Below are 22,616 nucleotides of genomic sequence, written 5' to 3' on the forward strand. Positions count from 1 at the left end.
AGAAATGAACTTATGTCCTAGGTTTCACTTAGAATCCGAATAATTAATAAGAACACTTTATAAAAGAAAAGTCTCTTTGTAGTTTTAATTTTAAATTAACATCTTTGTACATGACAAGGGAACTGAGTTATAACCTAAGCCATACCTCACAAGGCATAAGCAACTAGTTGTATAACTCCTAGTTTATAAACCAGTGACCTGTGGTTTCCTACTGTTACAATCTTTATTATAAATAAAGCTCCCTTGAAAGAATCAGATAATTCTGATATTAAAGAAACTGATTGAGGGCATAGAAAATGATGGAAAACAACCCCATTCATTTTATGATGCTGGATAATTGAGGTATGAAAATCTGAGAATAATGTTGCTTGTTTGTGTACACAAATTATAGATCAGTTTTGGGTTGTAAATAAAGTATAAACCAAACACATTTAGGAATATATGCAGAGATTGACCCTTTGTGACTAAGAATGTTTTATCCCAGAGTGTTAATTGTTTAATACTATGAGAGTTATATGAGGCATTCTATCAATAGATCTCATTAAAAAAACAACAACAACAAATTAAATGCCGAAGGGGAGCACCTGGCCAGCTCAGTCCGTAGAACATGGGACCCTTGATCTCTGGGTTTTGAGTTTGAGTCCCATGTTGGGTGTAGAGATTACTTTAAAATTAAAATCTTGAAGAAAATAAATGCTTAAGGTGTTTGAAAAAAACTCAGTGCCCACTTTAAGAATAAAAATAGGAGGGGTGCCTGGCTGGCTCAGTCCATAGAACATGACTCTTGATCCCAGGGTTGTGGGTTCAAACCCCATGTTGGGTATAGAGATTACCTTAAAAAATAAATTTAAAGAAAAGTCATAGAAACTTCCTCTCTTAACAAGAAAAATAATTACTTCTCTAAAACCAATAGTCCAGGGGCGCCTGGGTGGCTCAGTGGGTAAAGCCACTGCCTTCGGCTCAGGTCATGATCTCAGGGTCTTGGGATCGAGTCCCACATCGGGCTCTCTGCTCAGCAGGGAGCCTGCTTCCTCCTCTCTCTCTTTCTGCCTGCCTCTCTGCCTACTTGTGATCTCTCTCTGTCAAATAAAAAAAAAAATCTTAAAACCAATAGTCCAGCGTCATACTTAATGTAAGAATAGTTCCATAAGCAACAACAAAACAAAGATGCCTATAGTCATCATTATTTAACACATATTTATAAATTCTGACCAGTATCAATAAAGTAGCATAACTAACAGAAAGGAGGAGACCAAAAAAATGATCAAGTTTTAGAACATAGGCTATGTACCTACAAAAGCTAAGACTTAAAAACAACTTCTTAGCTGATAGAATGCTAATGAGTGCTTAAAAAAAAATAGTGGGGGGGCACCTGGGTGGCTCAATGGGTTAAGCCTCTGCCTTTGGTTCAGGTCATGGTCTCAGGGTCCTGGGATTGAGCCCCGCATCGGGCTCTCTGCTCAGCAGGGAGCCTGCTTCCTCCTCTCTCAGCCTGCCTCTCTGCCTACTTGTGATCTCTGTCTGTCAAATAAATAAATAAAATCTTAAAAAAAAGTAGTGGGATATAAGGTAAAAATTAACCAGTACCTTTTATTTATACCAAAAGTAGCCATTTAAAAGATAAAATGACAAAATATAAAAATCCATTTACAAAAACCATAAACCATAAATATGTAGTAATAATCCCAATGAAAATGTCTCAAACCTATCTAAAGAAATTGAAAAATTCAAGAAAGCAGGCATACTATGATCCTGTATTAAAAAATTAACTTTTCCCAAATTATTATGTAGATTTAAGATGAATTTAAAGTGATCATTCAGGGCGCCTGGGTGGCTCAGTGGGTTAAATCCTCTGCCTTTGCCTCAGGTCATGGTCCCGGGGTCCTGGGATCGAGCCCCGCATCGGGGGGGGTCTCTGCTCAGCAGGGAGCCTGCTTCCCCCCTCTCTCTGCCTGCCTCTCTGTCTGCTTGTGATCTCTGTCTGTCAAATAAATAAATAAAATCTTTTTTAAAAGTAATCATTCAAGGGCGCCTGGGTGGCTCAGTGGGTTAAGCCGCTGCCTTCGGCTCAGGTCATGATCTCAGGGTCCTGGGATCGAGTCCCGCATCGGGCTCTCTGCTCGGCAGGGAGCCTGTTTCCTCCTCTCTCTCTCTCTCTGCCTGCCTCTCTACCTACTTGTGATCTCTCTCTGTCAAATAAATAAATAAAATCTTTAAAAAAAAAATTAAAAAAAAAATAAAAGTAATCATTCAAATAAGATAATGGGTGTATTAAAGCAGTATATCCCCATTCCATAACACTATGTCTGGCATGTAGTAATTGCTAATCAAAAAAAATCTAAGTTTCTTCGATTTATAATTCAACATCCACTCTTCAGTTGCTAAATGCTAACCACTTTCATGTGCTAAAATATGATGAAAAATGACTTTGTTTTCACTGAGCTTATATTTTGATGGTTGTAGGGGTAGGGCCAGAGAAAAAATATATATTGGAGAAAATTGCTATGAAAAATTAATAAAGCATATAGAAAGATAATTAAGGGCTGTGGCGACAGCACAACAGAGCATTAACCTCTTTCTTGCCTTAGATGTTTTTAGTCGTGCCATCTGCCATTCAGCATATGTTTTACCCTATCTGGAGTTTTATTCCAGAATTTTCCAGGAAGCTCTGAGAAAGGTGAGTGGTAGGTGGCTTCCTTTGCTCAGAGCAAGATCTCTCTCTGGGTGCCATCCTCACTCACGCATTATAGTCAAGTCTGGGAAGGCATGTGGTGGTAAGAGTCACCCATTTGTTACTGGGGTGGCGATGTGTTTTTAGGAGATTCCTAGCTCTAATAAGGAATTCTGCAATGAGGTGTAAAGCTCTGACAGTGGTCCAGTTTTCTAGAAGTACTGTGCTGAATAAAACACAGTATAAAATATTATCTGGCACTTGCAATACAGGCAAAAGAGTGCCAAACACTGTGCAATAAGGTTTCCATACCTTTAACAAATATCACGTACCACTTACAAGAAAGGTATTAGGGATATAGCTGTGAATGATAATCCATGGTACCCTGCCGGCTGGTGGCTATCATAGTGGTCAGAATAAGAAACGAGGAGCGTCTGAACAGGGACACCTGTGTGGCTCAGTCATTAAGCATCTGCCTGGCTCATGTCATGATTCCAGGGTCCTGGGATCGAGCCCTGCATGGGGCTGCCTGCTTGACAGGAAGTCTACTTCTCTCTCTCCCACTCCCCTTCCTTGTGTTCCCTCTCTGTCAAATAAATAAATAAATAAATCTTTTTTTTTTTTTTAAAGGAGCGTCTGAACAAAGGTGAGGTCAATGGAAAAAGAGACAGGTGGGGATGGAGTTGTGAAATATTTCAGAGTAAATTTGACAACATTTGGTGTTCAGCTAGATTTTTCCCACTCTAGTCAAAGTGATCTATTAAAATTGCTAAGCTCATAGTGCCACCCAGATTGCCTTTTCCCATCTCTGACTATTGAAATTCCAACTGTTCTTCAAGACGCAGATCAAATTCCAAGTCCTGGGGCGCCTAGGTGGCTCAGTGGGTTAAAGCCTCTGCCTTCGGCTCAGGTCATGGTCCCAGGGTCCTGGGATTGAGCCCCGCACCGGGCTCTCTGCTCAGCAGGGAGTCTGCTTCCTCCTCTCTCTCTGCCTGCTTGTGATCTCTGTCTGTCAAATAAATAAATAAAATCTTTTAAAAAATTTTTTTAAAAATTCCATGTCCCACCGAAAGCCTTCCTTGATTGATGCAAGTAGATGATCAATAACATGTCTTTTGCCTCTGGACTATTTTACCCCTGCAGTGAATTTTATCATGCGCTCTTCGGCACTAAAGTAATTCCAGCATGTCTGTGCTTTCATCATCATTAACAGGGCTCTTTAAGAGAGTATATCTAATTTGTTTAAATCCTGTATACTACAGGATTTTGTGCATAATAGGCATTCTTTAAATGTTGGAGAATGTACAACACGAAAAATTATTTGTTGCTGATGATTTTACTTGGTTAAATTGTTTGGGTAGTTTTGTTTCCTACAGTCAGGTCTTACTTATAGTTAAGTAATTGAATATTAAGTTACAGTCATTAAAATTGTAAAATAGGCTAATCAAATTCAGTACAGATTCTAGGAGTAAGTTTAGGCTTTTTTTTTTAAAACCGATGTTGCATATAATTACTTCTTAATAGTGTGTGATGTTCAAGGGGAACACGGGGCTTTGATTCAGTTCATTAGGTATTTTAAAATGTTGAGCCCTTACTCTTTGTCAAGCACTGCCCTCATCCATAAAATTTAAGAATTGGAAGATCCTTTCCTTCCTTTTAGTTTTAAAAGCCTGGAATTATATTACTAAGCCTGAGCACATAGTAGGTGATAAATAAACACATCTTTTTTTTAAAGGATTTATTTTATATTATTTTTTTTAAAGATTTTATTTATTTATTTGACAGACAGAGATCACAAGTAGGCAGAGAGGCAGGCAGAGAGAGAGAGAGAGGGAAGCAGGCTTCGTGCGGAGCAGAGAGCCCGATGCGGGGCTCGACCCCAGGACCCTGAGATCATGACCCGAGCCGAAGGCAGCAGCCCAAACCACTGAGCCACCCAGGTGCCCCATTTTTATATTATTTCTGATTTTATTTATTTATTTGAGAGAGAGAATGAGCAGAGGGGAGATGCAGGGGGAGAGAGAGAAGCAGGCTGAGCAGGGAGCCTGACTTGGGGCTTGATCTCAGGGTCCCAAGGTCATGATCTGAGCCAAAGGCAGACACTTAACTGACTGAGCCACCCAGGTGCCCAAATTTATTTATTTTAGAGAGGGAGCATACACACGCTCACGCAGGGAGAAGGACCAGAGGGAGAGGGAGAAAGAGTCTCGAGCAGACTCCATGCTGAGGCTCAGTCTCAAGACCCTGAGATCTTGACCTGAGCTGAAACCAAGAGTCAGATGCTTAAGCGCCTGTGCCACCCCCGTGCCCCAGTAAACACATCTTTGGTTAAATTCAAAGATGATCAGTCATTGAAGATAAGCCCTTTTGTTACTATTTTCATCATTTTGTGAACTTCCACACAGATATGTTTTTCTGTGCTTTTTAAGGCTTGAAAACTCACGAGGATCTAGCTTTTCCTTTGCTAAAGTAAGTGAGGCAATGATGATCATAAACTCAAACCTTAGGCTAGAAGATGCCATTAAGGGTTATAATAGAAGAGCGTAATGCCTGAATGTCTGAGGCCGGTCACATTCTATGTAATGGACTTCTCTTTCGGCCCAGGTATTTTGTAGCTTTGGGTTACGCATTATTATTATTGTAACATATCGCCATAGATGCCTGTGCAATTTGTCAGCATGCTTGTTCCTGTCACTGAAGACTCATGTACTCTTCTACAAAGGACATGGACTTATTAGTAATGTTGCGTGTTTGATCCATGTAGAGGAATTTCCAGGCCATGGATAGTATCTCTGTTCCTGGGAAGAGGAATAACTACCCTTAGTCCTCTTTACCTACATCTTGAATGTTGCTGTCCATAATTCTGTACATATTCTACACACATCTTTCTAGACAAGCTCCTCTACAACTGTTTCCTCAATCTCAGATGATAGGCTGAAGACCTTAGCATTTGTATCTCAAGTCTACATATTTTTTTCATAAGTCCCAGACTAAAAAGTTCTTTATTCCCCTTCTCCACCATTTTGTTTTTTGACTCTACAAGTATTTATTATAGAACAGTACGGAAGAGAAAATTATACATACACAGTGGAAATAATCACCTCAAGTAATCTCTATTAACCCCTTGGGGCATTTCCGCTCTAGTCTTCTGGTGCTTCTCTAAATGGAATTGCGTTTGTAATTACAGAACATGATCTGGTTTCAGTGTCATGGTTAAGAGCAGAGGATTTGAAGTCTGCCAAATACAGGTTCAAATCAAGCTCTGCCACTTTCAGTAACTGGGTGAACTTGGGGAAGTTTCTTAACCTCTTTTAGTCTGTTTCCTCATCTATCAAATAAAATAGTATCACTCTGTGGGATTGCTCTGAGGATAAAGTAAAATGTTTTCAAGAGAGTCAGGTCCTTAGCACATGGTAAATGTTCAGTAAATGGAAACATTCACTGTTTTATATACTGTAGATCAGGTCTATATCCTGCTAGCTTTCTTAGTTGTACTGTTAGCGTTTTCACAGGTCAGTACAAACTTGTTAGAGACATAGTAGCTACAAAGTAGAAACTCTTCCGTGGGACAAAATATTTTGTATTTAGGTTGAATCCACTTTGGGGTGTGGTTAGTTGTAGTGTCTTCCATATATGATATCTTTTCTCTTCTCTTGCTCTCTTTTTAAGATTTTATTTATTTATTTGACAGAGAGAGACACAGCGAGAGAGGAGACACAAGCAGGGGGAGCGGGAGAGGAAGGAGCAGGCTTCCCGCCGAGCACGGAGCCTGATGTGGGCTTGACCCCAGGACCCTGGGACCATGACCTGAGCCAAAGGCAGACCCTTAAGTAGACTGAGCCACCCAGGGGCCTCTCTCTCCTCGCTTTAATTTTTATCTTTTTTCCTTCCATTTCATGAATTTGATTTCTACTGTATCAAATCTCTTTCCTCCCACTGATGCACATTTTGGTTGTGACTCTCCTTGAGTTTCCTTGCAGCTGACCGATAAAATGTATAACTTTCCTCATCCGATCTTGTTACATTTGACTTCCTCTTCCTGCTTGATTGAGGCCATGTTTTCTTATTCTCCTTGAATGTGCCAGAGGCTTTCAACATTGTTCTCTGGCTACTATATGAAAGCATTTGCAGAGTTTTGCTCTTTCCCTGAGTGTTTATGATGACAAATCTCTTCCTTGTTTCTCAATACATTTTCATTGGCCCCATGCTTGCTGTTTTTCTGTTTATTTATTCTCAAAGGAAGAAAGATTCCCAGAAGGGCTTTGTACTGGCTGTTCCTTTGAAACATCCTTCCCTGTGGTCTTTGTGTAGCTAGCTCTTCTTTTCAGATCCCCACTTAAAAGGCCTCTCCTTTGAGAAGTTTTCATTGACTACCCAGTCTGAAATGGCTACCTGTGTAGTGACACATCCCCTTAGTTTCAATCTTTTTTTTTTAATTAATTTTTTATTTTTTATAAACATATATTTTTATCCCCAGGGGTACAGGTCTGTGAATCACCAGGTTTACACACTTCACAACACTCACCAAAGCACATACCCTCCCCAATGTCCATAATCCCACCCCCTTCTCCCAAACCCCCTCCCCCCAGCAACCCTCAGTTTGTTTTGTGAGATTAAGAGTCACTTATGGTTTGTCTCCCTCCCAATCCCATCTTGTTTCATTTATTCTTCTCCTACCCACTTAAGCCCCCATGTTGCATCACATCTTCTTCATATCAGGGAGATCATATGATAGTTGTCTTTCTCTAGTTTCAATCTTTGCTTCTTCCTTTCTTTATTATTTACCACCATTCACTAGAATGGAAGCTGTAGGAGGACAGTCATTTGTCTGTCTTACTGATTGCTTTAATATAACTACTCACAGCCAGCCAAGTCTGGGACATATTAGTTGCTCAACGAATATTTGCTGAGTGAATGAATTAACTGTTGTCCCTCTCCATGTGCTCCTGGGTACTAATCCAGCCCCTTTCTCAGACTTTTACCTACAAGTCAATACTGAGAGAAATAAATGATCGAAACAAGTAAATGAGGGACACCTGGGTGGCTCAGTCAGTTGAGCATCCGACTCTTGGTTTTGGCTCAGGTCTTGATCTCAGGGTCCTGGGATCGAGCCTTGTGTTGGGGTCCACACTCCTCCCAGAGTCTGCTTCTCTCTTTCTCCCTCCCACTCTGCCCCTCTCCACTACTTGCACACACATACTCTTCTTTCTCTCAAATAAATAAATCAATAAAATCTTTTTTTTTTAAGAAAAAAATTAATGAGGGAGAAGACCCAAATCTTCCTTACAGAGGAATTCCAAGTTTTATATGTATGTATGTGTTCTATGAAGCAGAACTTCATCTCCCTCCTCCCTTGAGTCCACTTGAGTGGACTTCCTGATCCACTTCCAAAGAAATGAATGTGGAAAAGAAAAAATACCTTTACAGTGAAGAAATCTGCAAATACTACCTGTAGTTGTCAGAATAATGGCCCCTCAAAAGGCCCACATCCTAATGCCCAGCACCTGTGACTGATACTCTACATAGCAAAAAGGACTTTACAGACATGATCGAGTTTAGATGAGAAGGTTATCCTGAATTATCTCGAAGGGGCCCAGTGTTATCACAAGGGACAGTTTCTAAGAGGGATGCGAGAGGAGTCGGAGTCAGAAGAAGGAGATAGGATGATGGAAACAGAAGTTAGAGCTATACTCTTTGATGATGGAGGAAGGTTCCACAAGCGACAAAGTGCAGGTGGCTTCTAGAAGCTGGGAAAGGCAAGGAAACAAATTCTCCCCTGAAGCCCTGCCAACACCTTGATTTTAGATCTCTGACCCCTAGGACTGTAAGGCAGTCAGTTTGTGTTGTTTAAAGCCACTGAGTTTGTAGGAATGTCACAGCAGCAAGAAGGATGGAGTGTACCGTGTTGGCTGAGCGTGGCATGTAGGCTTTCTAGGATATTCTGGGCATTGTCATTTCTGACTTGGTATGAACTCAGAAGAGGTGCTGGGGTTGGCACGGTTCAGAAGGGACCCCCAATAGAAAGGAACAGCACCTTCGCCAACTCTCAGTTGCCATGCAGGTGCTGGTTTTCCTCACTCTTTTGTCTGTTTGACATTTAGTGGGAAGTTGGAGAAGGCAGCCCATTCATATATCTGTCTTAAAGTTTTCCTCACCCTATTGTATAATTTATGCTCACTGTGAAGTATTTGGAAAAGTATGATCCCACTTTTCTGAAGCACCGTTAATATTTTGAAATGCATGAGTGTTTATTCCGTGGGAAGATTCCCCAGTATTGTAAGCGCTGTGGGTCCAAACCCATAGAATCGCCATTCCCAGCACCTGTCTCCTGCTCTCTAGTCTTGGGTTTGTTTAATGATCCCCCACTCACTCAGTGGCTTGAGTCAGAAACTGAAGCATCATCCTGGACACTTCTTTTTCTTTCTCATCCCACACATTTAGCCAGTCACCAGGTCCTATTTCTTTTTCCAAATTATTTCTCCGGTCCTCTCCTCCCCTACCTCCCCCTCTGGTCCAGCCCTCCCTTTGCAACCATGATGATCGTTCTGAAATGTCAATGTGTTTGTATCATTTCCTTGTTTAGATCTCTTCAGTGACTCACGGTGTGACAGGGCCTCTCGTGCCATTCCTCTCCATCTCACCAGCCTCCTCTTCTGCCTAGAGCACGCGTTGCAACATTCCCCTAACATTGGAAGGTGACATAGTCCCTCATATTTCCATCCCTTTTTCTGGTATGCCTTCTCTCTCATTCTTGGCCCAAGGATAAATGCCTGTTTATCCTTCAAGACTCAGCACAAGTGTCCCCTTGTCTGTGAAGCTTGTGTACCCTATTGCCTCTTCCAAGTAGAATTTGGGGTCCTTTCTAATGGCTTCCTTACCAACGACTCTCATTTCTCTGGTGGTGGTAGTGGCGATCTGCATCCCAGTAAATAGTATTCATAGTTCCATTGGCAATTGTCCTTATAATAGCTAACACTTAAATAGCACTTGCTTTGGGCCAGGTACAAACCCTGCCTATTAATTGATCCCCTTTTCATAATAATTCCCATGAAGTAGCTACTAACATTATTCTCATTGTACAAATAAGAAATTGAGACACAGAGGGTTTAGCAAAGTTGTCCAAATCACACACTAATATGCGTGGATAGAGTTCAAATCCAGGAAGTTCAGCTCCCAAGTTTGTGCCTTTAACCTTCTGCCTCTCTTTCTACTTCCTTGGGTTGTGAGTTCCCTGAGAAGGGGGGTTTTGACTGTCCTGTGTCACCCGTCCTATGTTCCCTTCCCTAAATGCACTCCATTAACTGCTTCGCTAATCTCTGACAAGCGAAGACGTGGTCCGTGGGTAATGGGTAACCGGTTCCATGACGATCTTTCAGAGTGAGAAGCACATGAATAAAAAGGAATGGCTTTCTGCGTTTTGTGAAGAGCTTCATATCTGCTACCCATGGTGTTGACCCTAAGGCCAGGCCAGTTCTGCTGACTGGCGGTGTCTACATACATTCTAACCGATAGGTTCAGTGCTATAAATGAATTGGGAACTTGAAAGGGGATGAAAGTAAGTTTTTCCTCTTAAAACTTTTCACTTCTCTCCTTTTCTTATCTTTCATTTCCCTCCCTTTTCATCTTCCCAGCAAATGCAATTGCATGGAGAGTGTTAAAAGATGATGTCAAATTTCCAAGGGTTCCTGAAGCACAGCTGGGTCACGTTCTATTTTGGGTTACATTTGTTTCTATTTTGGGTAACAAGGCATATGGACCCATGACATAATTCAGAGCCTTAATGCATGTGGATGCTTTTCAAAAATTGCCAGAAAACAGAGGTTTCCATTGTCTTGCTAGTTACTGGTGTTGTGTGGTATTTTTACTCCCAATCCCCCAACACTTGTTTTTTTCAAAGATTTTATTTTTAGGGGCGCCTAGGTGACTCAGTGGGTTAAAGCCTCTGCTTTCAGTTCAGGTCACGATCTCAGGGTCCTGGGATCGAGGCTCTCTGCTTGGTGGGGAGCCTGCTTCCCCTTCTCTCTCTCTGCCTGCCTCTCTGCCTACTTGTGATCTCTGTCAAATAAATAAAATCTTTTTTTAAAAGATTTTATTTTAAAAAAAGATTTTATTTTTAAATGCGCTCTACACCCAACATTGGGCTTGAACCTACAACTCTGAGATCAGGAGTCACTTGCTATGCCCTCTGAGCCAGCCAGGCACCCGTCAACACTTTTTTATTAAGGGTGCCCAGGTGGCTCAGTCAGTTAAGCATCTGCCTTTGGCTCCAGTCATGGTTCCGGGGTCATGGGATCGAGCCCCATGTCGGGCTCTCTGTTCAGCAGGGAGCCTGCTTTTCCTTCTTCCTGCTGCTCTCCCTGCCTGTTCTTTCTCTCTCTCTCTTTCACTGTCAAATAAATACAGTCTTTTTTTAAAAGCTTTAAAACAAACAAACAAACAAACAAACAAAAAAGTACCTTTTTTTTGGACCATGCTTCATTTTGGATTGAAAGGAGCAGAAAAAGAGTGATACCTTTACTCTTTCTTGGAAGCTCTACCCTTTCAGTGGATTAGAGTTTCCGTACCTGCCTTTGGCATCGAGCTATGGCAATATGAACTTTGTGAACCTTAGACAGCCCTATTCTGGGGCTCCTCTGAGAGCCCAAGGCCTTAACCTGTCATTGAAGGAAAAGAAATGCATCCTCCTCTCTTCCTCAGGATCTCCTTCTTCACAATATGTTATGAAACCAATTCTCCTGGAGGCGAAGACACTTTCCCTGTATCCGTACAGCATGGCATGGCTGACACAGATACAGGCTAGAGACAGCCAGGAAGAAATCTTCTGGCAGTCTTAGCAATCTCTTTTCTGAGGAACATAATAACAGAGACAGCAGAGTGAATTCAGATTAAACTTGATGTTCTTTTTGACAGGAGCTTTGACATTGTTGTTTATTTTTCCTTGGCACCTTATTGAAAATGCTCTTATGTAACTTTGTCTGAACTTGTCTGAGATCAGCCATTGTCCAGAGTTGGCAGGTCTGTCAGGCTTCACGGAGCTCCCGTTCTTGGCCTTCTCCAGGCTTCAGTGGCTGTTCACGTCACTGGGAGGCCACCCAGAACACACTTTTCTCTCTGGGTTCCCTGAGGCAGTGCAGTCTGCCCCCGTCCTGTTACCTTCATCCTTTGACCGTGTCATGTGAAGGGGAAGTACTTCAACATTAGCTCTGGAGCCTGTGTTCCTACACATTCCCCTTACACATAGTTCATTTCCCTGACTGACTCTTCTGTGGAAAAGGCAGAATGCAGAACTGAGTTTGGAGCTTGAGAAACCCTGTTTTTTGGTCCTGGCGCTGCCATCTTGTAATGGAGGCAATTTATTGAATCGGCTAGCAGTTTCTTTTTCTTTCTCCTTGTTTTCTGAACAGAAATACTTTCCCCTTCCCTCAAAAATTAATGAGGTGATATGCTTGAATTACTTTGTTCTCCCTGGAAGGTAGATGCTGAATCAGTTCACCCTGATTTTTTGAAAGGAGTTGAAAAACACAGTTACACTTATTCGTTTTGCTAATTATAGTTGTGGCTCCCCAAATACCAGCCTACATTTCTTTAGAGATAGGAGAAGACTGCAGAGATAATGTTCAACCCTCAAATGTAAAAAAAATAGGGAATCTGATATGCAAAGGTGAGAGAGCTTCTTGAAGTTCACCTAGCAAGGGAAACAGCCAACACATGAATCTCCCTGTTTTCTGATATACTTGAGTGTCAGTTAAACATCAGAAAGCTGCATTTTACCTATTTCAAGTATAAAAACAGACTTCCTTACTAAAAGCTATTTTGTCAGATTTTCCGTATTGTACAGTGTTTGTGATACATTTTTTAAAAAGATTTTAGTTAGTTATTTGAGAGAGAGAGAGAGAGAATGAGAGAGAGAGAGAGAGAGGGAGATGAGAAGCGGGGAGGGTCAGAGGGAGAAGCAGACTCCCTGCTGAGCAGGGAGCCCAATGCTCGATGCCTGGACTCCAGGATTATGACCTGAGCCGAAGGCAGTCGCTTAACCAGCTGAGCCACCCAGGCACCCCATACATTTAATATTTACAGGTAAATTGGTATAGCCTTTATCATTGTTTTTATGTGTAAAATACTTTTTTTTTTTTTGGCTATGTAGTTCAAGTAGTTTCTATTCTGTGGGTTGGATAGGGAATAAGTATTACTCTAATGATCAGTGGGGAGTAGGGACTTGGATTGAAATAGAAGGGAAACTCAACCCAGTCTGTCCTACCCTTTCCTACGAGTGCATTTCTGGTGTATCATTTGGCCTTAAGCCTATACTTACCCATTTACATCCAGATTACACCCAAAGAACAGGCTGAAATATTTACTATCAAATGACATAGGGAAAATGTAACATGTACAAAATGTTGCTATTAACAACATTGTTTATTCAGTTTCAACTCACTTTCCTGCCTCAGTTACTTTGTTTTCACTAAAATGAATGGCTAAACTCAGATTTTTTTCCCCCCTAGCTATCCATAACCCCATGCGTTCATGTCCTCTTGGTGCCGTAACAAATTTCCACAGACCCAGTGCTTAAAACAACACAGATTTATTGTTTGACAGTTTGGAAGGTTATTGGGCGAACCCCAAGATATAGGCAGGACCACCTTTATTTCTGGAGGAATCCATTTCCTTGCCTTGCCCAGCTTCCAGAAGCTGCCTGTATTCCTTTGCAGGAGTCTCTTTCCTCCACCTTCAGAGTCAGCAATTGTAGGTTGAGTTCTCACATCTCATCCCTTAGACCTCTCCTGCTTTCTTCTTCTAATTTAAATGACCCCTTTTTATTGTATTTAGCCCAACTGGGCAATCTAGGATAATCTCTCCATCTCGTAAAACTTAATTACATCTGCAAGGTTTCTTTTGCCATGTGAGGTAACATAATCACAGGTCCCAGGGATTAGGAAGTAGCGAGCTTTGGGGGAGGGACGTTATTTTGCCTGTTACACCCACTCTCCATGCCAGTCATTCCATGCTGTGTCTTTTTCTTCTGAGGATATTAAGATGAATGGCCCTTTTCCAACTGTAAACATTATTTTTAAAAGCACTCATCATTAATGCTTATCCCAATACTCCCATGTACTTCTTTTGCTTATTAAGAGAATTTCCACACATTAAAGATGATATATGTATATGAAAATTATAGAAGTTTTGGAAAATGCAGAAAAGAACATAAATCACACATTACTTCACCCTGCCTAATATAAACCAGTTACCATCTTGGTATACTACCTTTCAATTTTCTCCATGCATATATTTTACATAGTTATCATGATTTTGTACAATTTTGTCTTTTTTTTTTTAAGTAGGCTCTACATACAAAGTTGGGCTTGAGCTCAACCCTGAGATGAAGGACCGCACACTCCATCAACTCAGCCAGCCAGGTGCCCCAAGATTTTGTCTTTCTTACAAACATGATACCGTGAACAATTTTCATATTGTTACTGGTCTTCCTAGTCACCGAATGAGAAAAAGAACAGTTTTTTTATAATGTTCATCTGTATTCCTAGTAGAAAACTTAGAAAATAGAGGAAAGTATAAATAAGAAATAATTTCCTATCCCATTATTCAAATTTCACTACTCTTTTACTCCTCTCTTGTACTTAGCTTTGTATCATGCTTTTCTCTAATAATAATATAATTTTAACATCTTCCCCATGTTTTTAGTATATATTGTTTTCAACTGTAAATTTTAAAATAGATTGTATTGCAAAATTAATATGGCCATTGTTATTTTTTATTTTTTTTAAAGAGTTTATTTTTAAGTTGCCAGCGTAGGGCTTAAACTCACAACCCTGAGATCGAGAGTCGTATGCTCCTCCACTGAGCCAGCCAGGCGCCCTGATCATTATTTTTATTTTTATTTTCTTTAACTTTTAAAAATTATTTTTAAAGCTTAGAAAGCACACATGAAAAATAAGAAAATTTATATCATTCATAATTCAATCAGTTGATATTTGGATCTATATATGTATAAAATGTGTGTGGTCGATTTATAAAAATGGACTCATATAATCCATACCCTTTTGTATTTGCATTTTTCACTCAGTATGACAAGAGTCTATTTTGTGCCCTCATTGCTTTTCAACATCATACTACATAGCATCACATGAGATATGCTTATAAAGTACTTCAAACTCTGTCTGAACATAATAAGCACTCAAATGTCATTTCTTCTTGTAGTCGTTGTCAGCCTCATCCTAAGAACTATTTTATTGTATGTATGTGCCAAAACGTATATTAGCGTTTTTCTCCTTGTGAATCTTTTTCTTTTGAAACATCTCAAATTAACAGAAAAACTGCAGGATCAGGACACAGAACTTTTTTTCCCCCTGACATGGTGCCCATCAGCCCCGAATTCTCTCGAGTATAATTCCTATAAATAAGAACATTCTCCCATATAACCTCAATTCAACCATCAAAATCAGGAAATGAACATTAATACATTACTACATTCTAATCAAGTCTATTCAAATTTTTCTAATTATCCCCAAAGTGTTCTTGATAGCAGAAAGTTCCCGTTCAGCGTCATGCATTGCATTCAATTGCGATGTCTCTTCGGTTTTCTTCCATCTGGAACACTTCCTCAGTCTTTCCTTGATTTTCCTGACCTTAACACTTTTGAGGGCTCTCGAGGGCAGTTATTCTGCAGAATGTTTTTCAGTTTGGGTTGGTCTCAGTGGTTCTTCATGATTATACTCAGGTTTTGCTGCTTTGGCAGGAATTGCACGGTGATGATGCTGTATACTCACGGCAGCCTATCAGGTGACATGTGGTTTTGATTTGACCCATACTGATGAGGTTAGGTGGCTTAAGGTGGTGTCTGTTAGCTTCTCCTCTGTAGAACTACGTTTTCAGCTTGTTCTCATCAGTGATATTTTGGGGCGGGGTATTGGGAGGATGTTGAGGGTCTGTAAATATCTTGTTCTTCATGTATTTCATTTATTTATTTGTATCAGTATGTAGTCACAGGCTCCCAATTTAATCAAAGAATTACAGTCTGTACTTGTTTTGATGCCAAACGGCCCCCCGATTCAGCCAGTAGGGACCCATTCAGGTTGGTTTCTACGTCCTTTTGACATGTTCCCATCATTCTTCCTTACATTTTGAGTTATCTTTTATTTTCTGAGCACTTCCGTACATTATGGTTCATCTTGGACTTTCTCTGCCTTAGCCCTGGCATCAGCCATCCTGGTTCCTTTTCGTGGAGAATGGTATCTACAGCCGAAATCTGCTTGCTAATGTGTGTTCACTGCTGTCCCTGAGCCCTTTCAGTGGACGGAGCTAGGAAATGTAGGTATGAATATTTATACGCACATATATACATCTTTATTTCAGTAGCTTTATATATTGAAAACCATGAGTTCTCACCAATACCTCAAGTCTCAGTCCAATGCCATGGAGCTCATTCTAGATTTCTCCATTTCCATGTATTCACCCCTTCATCTCTAACATTGAGAAACAAATGGGTGTCTCGTTATTTGACCAATGCCCCTGTATGTAGGAGGTATTCAGGACCCTACCGATGCATCCTTGCCCTTTACCTCCTCAAATGTTGGCCTGCAACAGTCCCTGCCCATCTGTGGTTGCTGTCCCTCTGCATGAATACCCTTCTCATTTGGTGAAACTCACTGTGTTGCGCCCCCAGCAATACCACAGGGACCCTCATCCCTTGAAGCCCCATAAGGTGCTTTCTCTGCCCCCCACAACCCTCACCTAGGCCAGAATGCCTTCTTTGCTTTACTTTAACTAATGGCTTTCGGACTAAACTCTTCAGAAAGGGGAAGGGAATGAACATTCTCTATATTTTGACTTTGAAGTTATTGTCATATTTTCCCTTACAAACATAATTTTTAATGATTCCTACCCTTCTGTTGGATGGTCCATTACCTCGCATACATCTTGTTGTTCTTCTAAATAACACTTCCCTGCCGTCAACATCTATATTTTCTTCGTTATGTTTGATGATATTTTTGCTTCTCAACTTGAGTACTTTTCTTTAGATGAATATTAATTAGCTTACTGGTTTATTATTATTGCTGATTTCACTTTTACTTAATTATAGAATCAACTGTCTGAAAAAGAGGCAGTTGGGAGTAGGATGGTTTTTCAGATAATTATGGTATAATTTGTAGAATCACTACTGCTTTCTCATAATAATCATCCTGAAATGAAGATTATTTAAAAACCTTTTGCACAGTAACCTTTCCCCGGTTTTTTAAGGTTGGGGTCCTGAGCTCAGGAAGTTTGAGTTTCTTAGCATGGCATAGAGAGCCCTTCATACTGGGCTTCGAACCACCTTTCCAGCCCTACTTCCTGCCGCTTCTCAATTCAGCACCCCATGCTGTTCCTGCACCCCATTTTTTGTCCTTCCCCAAAATACCACATTCTTGCATATTTCTGTGATACTGTTGGATTACCCATCAGGTAGGTTAAGCACATGCTTGGAAAACCAATCAGGCACAGGTCCCAAACAATGAGGGGAGAAAAAGAGTATTTGCTATTCCACAAGCATCAGATTTGCTCTCATCAAAGACATTAGAACTTTGTTGAATCTATAATTTGAAATACATGTGAGAGAGATGAAAGCTTCTCAAGGTTTTTTCAGAACTTCCTCCGTGCCTGTGGTCTTGCTGGGTCTGTGAACTCTGCTCCCTGCCCCCAACTGAACTACATGATATCCCATCCCACAGCATTTGGCTGAACGTCTGTCATATTACATAGCAAATGGTGTAATAGTTACTTTTTGTAATAGTCTCTCCTAAGTGGACTATGAAGTCCATGAGGAAAATGAGAAGTTCCTATCAAGCTATCCTTTTCCTGTGTCTAACACAGTGACTAGTGCAAAGTAGAGAGTCATTAAATATTGTCAAACTGAATCTTTCATTGTCCTGTCTGTGGATGCAGATGATGGTGGCCCTTGTAGGAGTGATTAAATGTTCTCTCTTAAACTACAGGAGACCCGATTCTCTAGCATCTATTAGGACAGAATTTGACATGTCCAAGAAGTTCAGTTTTGTTAGTTCATCAGACTGTTCAGGGAAGAAGCAGTGCTCGGAAATCAGCAGTCTGAGAAAGCCAGAAGATATCGATGCCAAAAACAGGTCTTCTGGTGGTTTTTCCTTCTCACTTGCCCAGTGTTCTAACCATCAGGATACATCTTCAGATTTGCTAGATTTATTCTTATATAAACATGTTCATTCAATTGCATTGGTTCTTTAAAGAGCAAAGAACCTTTCCAGTTAGGTCTGGAACAGAGGTGCGAACACCTTCTGATCTGTTCACTAGACGTGGTTTAAGGTGGGAATGTTGTAGAACTATTGTTGGATGGATTCCATGTGACCACTAGCCTTTGTGCTGCATGAGCATCATTAATCTCTGGGCTACAGAGTCCTAGTGTGGCTTAACCTGTTTCTGTCCTAGAATATCAGTTCTGCCTGAGACAACAGAAAAGAGTCCAGAGATCCTCATCTGAGTGTGGAACCTTCTGAGTGCAATGTCTTCCAACAGTAACAGTTCCCAGATGCCATTTAGTACATAGAAGCTGGTTTATTGTGGTTATTTTTACATGTTTAGAATAAAAAAGAAAAACCACAATTTAGTGATTTTTTTTCTTCCAGAAAGCTAAAGCTATTGTCTATAAAGAACCATCCTTTTTTTTTTTCTGAGACTGCCCTTCACTTTTTGATTGCTAAAAAATCCTCTTGCCCTTTCTGTAATGGAATTGACGGCGATAAGAAGTTGTACACCCTTATTATCTGAAAACCTTAAGGCAAGATACATTTCAGAATTTAGGTTCTTTTTTGGATTTTGTACAGGTAATAAAATGCATGTATAGTATATTATATAACAGCCCCCCCAAAAAACAGCCCAGCCAGGACTAAATTGACACCCCATAATCAGTTTCAGTAATATTTCTGCAGTGAAATGGAAGAATATTTATACTAAGTTAGACAGAAAAAGTCTGTGGATAGCCTCACATTCGTTCAGTTCAGGCTTTACTGCCAAGATGAGCTCAGGTCAGTTCACATTTTGCTGCCAAATGAATTATAGGCAAGAAGAAAAAAGGGCCATCTGATTTCCGATTGTTTAGATTTTGAAATTGTGGATAAGGGGTCATGGATTTATAGTTGCCTTTTAAAGTTTCTTACTTTGTAAAATAAATTTGGCTACCCTTTGTAGGACCCCAAGAAATTTTTGAAATTTTACTGGTCCGCAAAATCCAAGAGCATAGAAAGACATGCCCTTGAAAGCTATTGAAGTGAGGTTAGCTTGACTTTTATACTCATCCCTATCTAGTGATATTGTCATCTTTGAAAGCTGGAAGATTCCTCAAATACACTTCTAATCAAAGTAAATTGAAATTAAGTTTGTCTTGTAGCAATTTTAGGAGATGAGCAGAAGAGAAGTAGCAGAAAACCACCCATGATTCCCTGTGATAGCGAGGATTCTCTGATAGGAATTGGTCATAGCCTGAAAGATCCTATTGAATGCATCTGTTTGGTCAAATAGATAAGTGAACTTTAGACCCTGGAGATAGGTTTGTGTTGGGGAAGGGTAACAGCAAATAGCTATGTGAACTTGGGTTAACTGATGAATTTTTGGCATTTGTGGTTTATGTTCCTACCCATCAGATGGGGCTAACAATTTCCATCTTGCAAGTTTAAAATGAGTCCACAGCCTTGTGGACAGCCTTGAAAGCACTTTGACAGTAAAGACCAATTTAATGTGTAAAATTGGTATTTTGAGGAGTAATTCTATAACTGCAATTTATTACCCTTCATACCACATGTTCATTGTGTATCACTGTCCAATCTGGCTTCCGGATGGAGAGGTGATTGACCTCTTTATATGATCTTTAAAGGTTCTCTTTTCTAGCATTCTAATAGGATATATTATCTAGGTAAGAAGTCTGAAAGTAGTAGAATGAAAGCGACACAGCTACTTAATTGTTATCTTACCAAATCTGTTTCTTGTGTGGACTTGGTAAAACAGGTATTATACCCAGCTGTGCTGTCATTTGGCTCCTGCATGCTTACAAAGAGCGTTTCTCTGTTAGCCAAGGTGCCAGTTATTGATTTATTGCCCTTCAGCTTCGAATTCATCCTTTTTGCCAGAGCCCTTTCAATATTTGTTTCCTTCACACCTGGCATTGAAGTTTTGTTAGTAGAGGGTGCCAGGAAGGCACATCAGGAGCAGAGGGTTTTGCTTCCTAGTTCCTGTGTTCTTGCTTGCAGACTGTTCCTACAGCTCTGGCATGTTCTTTAGTGCTTGATTTCATCACCCAATGGTCAGGAGCTTCTCCTGGTGCCCCCTTAGGTAGTTTTATAGCAGACTGCTGCTGATAGGACACTTTCAGGAGGGTGTATTTGGGGCATGTTCCAGAGGGTGAGTCTCAGAAAGTTCTAAGGATGGGTTTCCGGTCATTTCCAGAAGATGGTCACCACAGCATCTTCTCTACTCTTCAGTGAGCCACACAGCTCTGCCGTCTCCAAATAAGGTCTGGTTCTCCGCCTGGGTGCATGGCACTCCTTTGAACACTGAGATGCTATACAGCAGCCCAGGGGATGGATCTCTTCCTTGGGTGCTCTGTCTCAGCCTTAGGGGCAGTATTCTGATATCTACAATGCCTCTATTTTTTCTTTCTTTCTTTTTTTTTTAAACTTACCACTAGGCCATTGCTCATCACTCCAATTTTCTGTTATTCCAATCCTACCATAGTTAATTACTCCTATGTAAAACTCTCCCAGTTCGAACTCCTGTTTGGTTTCTCTGCTTGATTAGGCCTAGGCAGATACAAGCAGTTAAAGTCCCTAGGAGATAACATGCATCCCTGCCAAGATGATTCTTAAGAGTTGATACCACTGTGCCTGCAGCTGAAAAAATTAAGACTGTGCATTTCAGTCTTCAGGGAAGTATCTTATAATGCCATAAAGTTGAAATCTTCTTCCCATGGAGTCTTTGTGTACCTGTGTGGTTGTCTCTCCCTTCTCTCTCCCTGTCCCCTGCCTTCACTCTTACCTGTTGTTACTCTTCTCCTCCCCGTCTCTCCCTGTTCACCTGATTTGACTCTTTCTAATCTCGGCCTCACCTTTAATAAGCTATCATGTGACCTCCCTTGGTCTCAGTGTCTGTCTTGTTGAGGCAGAGATAATGAAAGATCATAAGTTAATGAAATTAGGATATGAAAGTGCTCTGTAATTGGTGGGGCATCATGCAAAAGTAAGGTGTGATAACTTGCATTTATTAAATAGTTTCCTCTTCCATGTGTTGAATTTTTAGGTTATATCTTATTTTAAAAGCTGTAAGGAGCTTTCAAGGGTACTTACAACCTGATGATACAGATATGTAAATACATATAATTATTAGATGAGGCAGAATGTGCTGGGTGCTAAAATTGGGGAACAAATAGGATTATGGGAGCCCTGACAATTACGATTTAATTTTGGCCTGAGAATTGGTGTTTTAGTTCCGAGGAGAGCCACCTAGTCTTGAAGGATCTAAAGCTGCCATTCGATAAATTTCTGTGATACCAATGGGCCTTGTGCTGGGCACTTTACATATATTATCATATTTAGTCTTTAAATTTATTCTTATCATCTTATTATTTCTTGGATTCATTTTTTAAATATTTGGCTCAAGGACAGATTTTTTGTTCACCTGTTTTGTTTTGAACTGAAAACCCCTTCCACTTACATGTGAGTAGTCAGTGGCAGTGAAAGCCTTCACGATAGAAAATTTTACTTTTTTATTGCAGCATTACAGGTATATTCTATTTTTGTATCTCTCCCTGGATACCTGCATTGGAAAAATTGATCAAATGTTTTCATGTTAGAACAAGGATGGATAGAAAGATTTCTCTAAACCTCTATATTGAAATAGGGAAATGATTTGTTTAAAAATTATTCCCTCTTGTTGGTCAGTAAATAGGGTGTCGGTGGGCATAATACATTCTCAGGGATGACACGGTTGGCTACAGGAAGAAATGCAGCATGCCATTTAAATTAGAGATGGATGCTCTTTGAATACCCAGTGTTCTGTCAAATCACAGGAGGAGTGCATCTCCCAGTGGAAGATATTGCAAAGTGCAAGGGACTCCGAGTCCTTCCGAAAGCTCTTGTCTTCACTGATTGGCTTCTATGAGATGCCCACCGAAGAGAACTCATCGGGAGATCTGCATCCTCAGAGTCATTAGAAAGCCCTTCTCTGGTTCTGAATTCTTTGGGATGAGCTGTGCATTCTTTCTTTGTCAGTTTGCAGACAGAATGGAAACTTTCTGTTTATTTGGCAAACAGAGTATGTGAGCATAGCTTGTGCAGCCTTAAGAAATCACTCCTAACTGATCAGTGTTTTCTGAAGTCTGGTGTGCACACTACCGGGGGTATGCAAATAACTGGTTCTACACAGAGCTGCGCTTTCAATTTGAGTAGTTCTGTTATTCTTTTTTAAATGTTCTTAGAGGGGGAAAAAAAAAAAAAAGCCTGGTGTCCCAAACCCAGGATTTCATGAATACTATTGCTGAAGTCAAAACTCGAGCGGGTTACAACATCTTATCCACACCAACTGAATGACTAGTGTTGTGCTCAGGCATGCCTAGGAATGTGTGGCTACGATCTTTCTAGGGACAGAGTAAAACTTGATGCCCAGAAAATGCTAACTTTTAAATACCAAGTATTTAGAGTATATGTGATTGTGAATTGGAATCAGGCCTGTGCTCTTTTTTTGTCATGGTGGTAGGTTTTCTTTATTTTTTTTCCTGTTTCTCTGTTGAACTAACATGGATCAGTGGATAAAATGGAATTTTGAAAACGTGAAGTTGCCAGACTCTGAGGGAAGTACTCATAGGCAGGCATGATTTTGATGAAGTCAATCGTGTATCTTCAGATATGAAGACCTCATTTAATAATTGCCTGAA

The 22,616-nt window shown here is 40.4% G+C and overlaps 1 protein-coding gene across 3 annotated transcripts in view; it reads left to right on the top strand.

Annotated features, from left to right (window-relative positions):
* KLHL13 (kelch like family member 13) overlaps positions 1-22,616 on the top strand; it is a 203,452-nt gene that overhangs the window by 86,832 nt on the left and 94,004 nt on the right. The window lies entirely within an intron of this gene.

This window comes from Mustela putorius, unplaced genomic scaffold, assembly GCF_011764305.1.
Source record: "Mustela putorius furo isolate JIRA1106 unplaced genomic scaffold, ASM1176430v1.1 tig00003901_pilon_pilon_pilon, whole genome shotgun sequence".
Classification (NCBI taxonomy): Eukaryota; Metazoa; Chordata; class Mammalia; order Carnivora; family Mustelidae; genus Mustela; species Mustela putorius.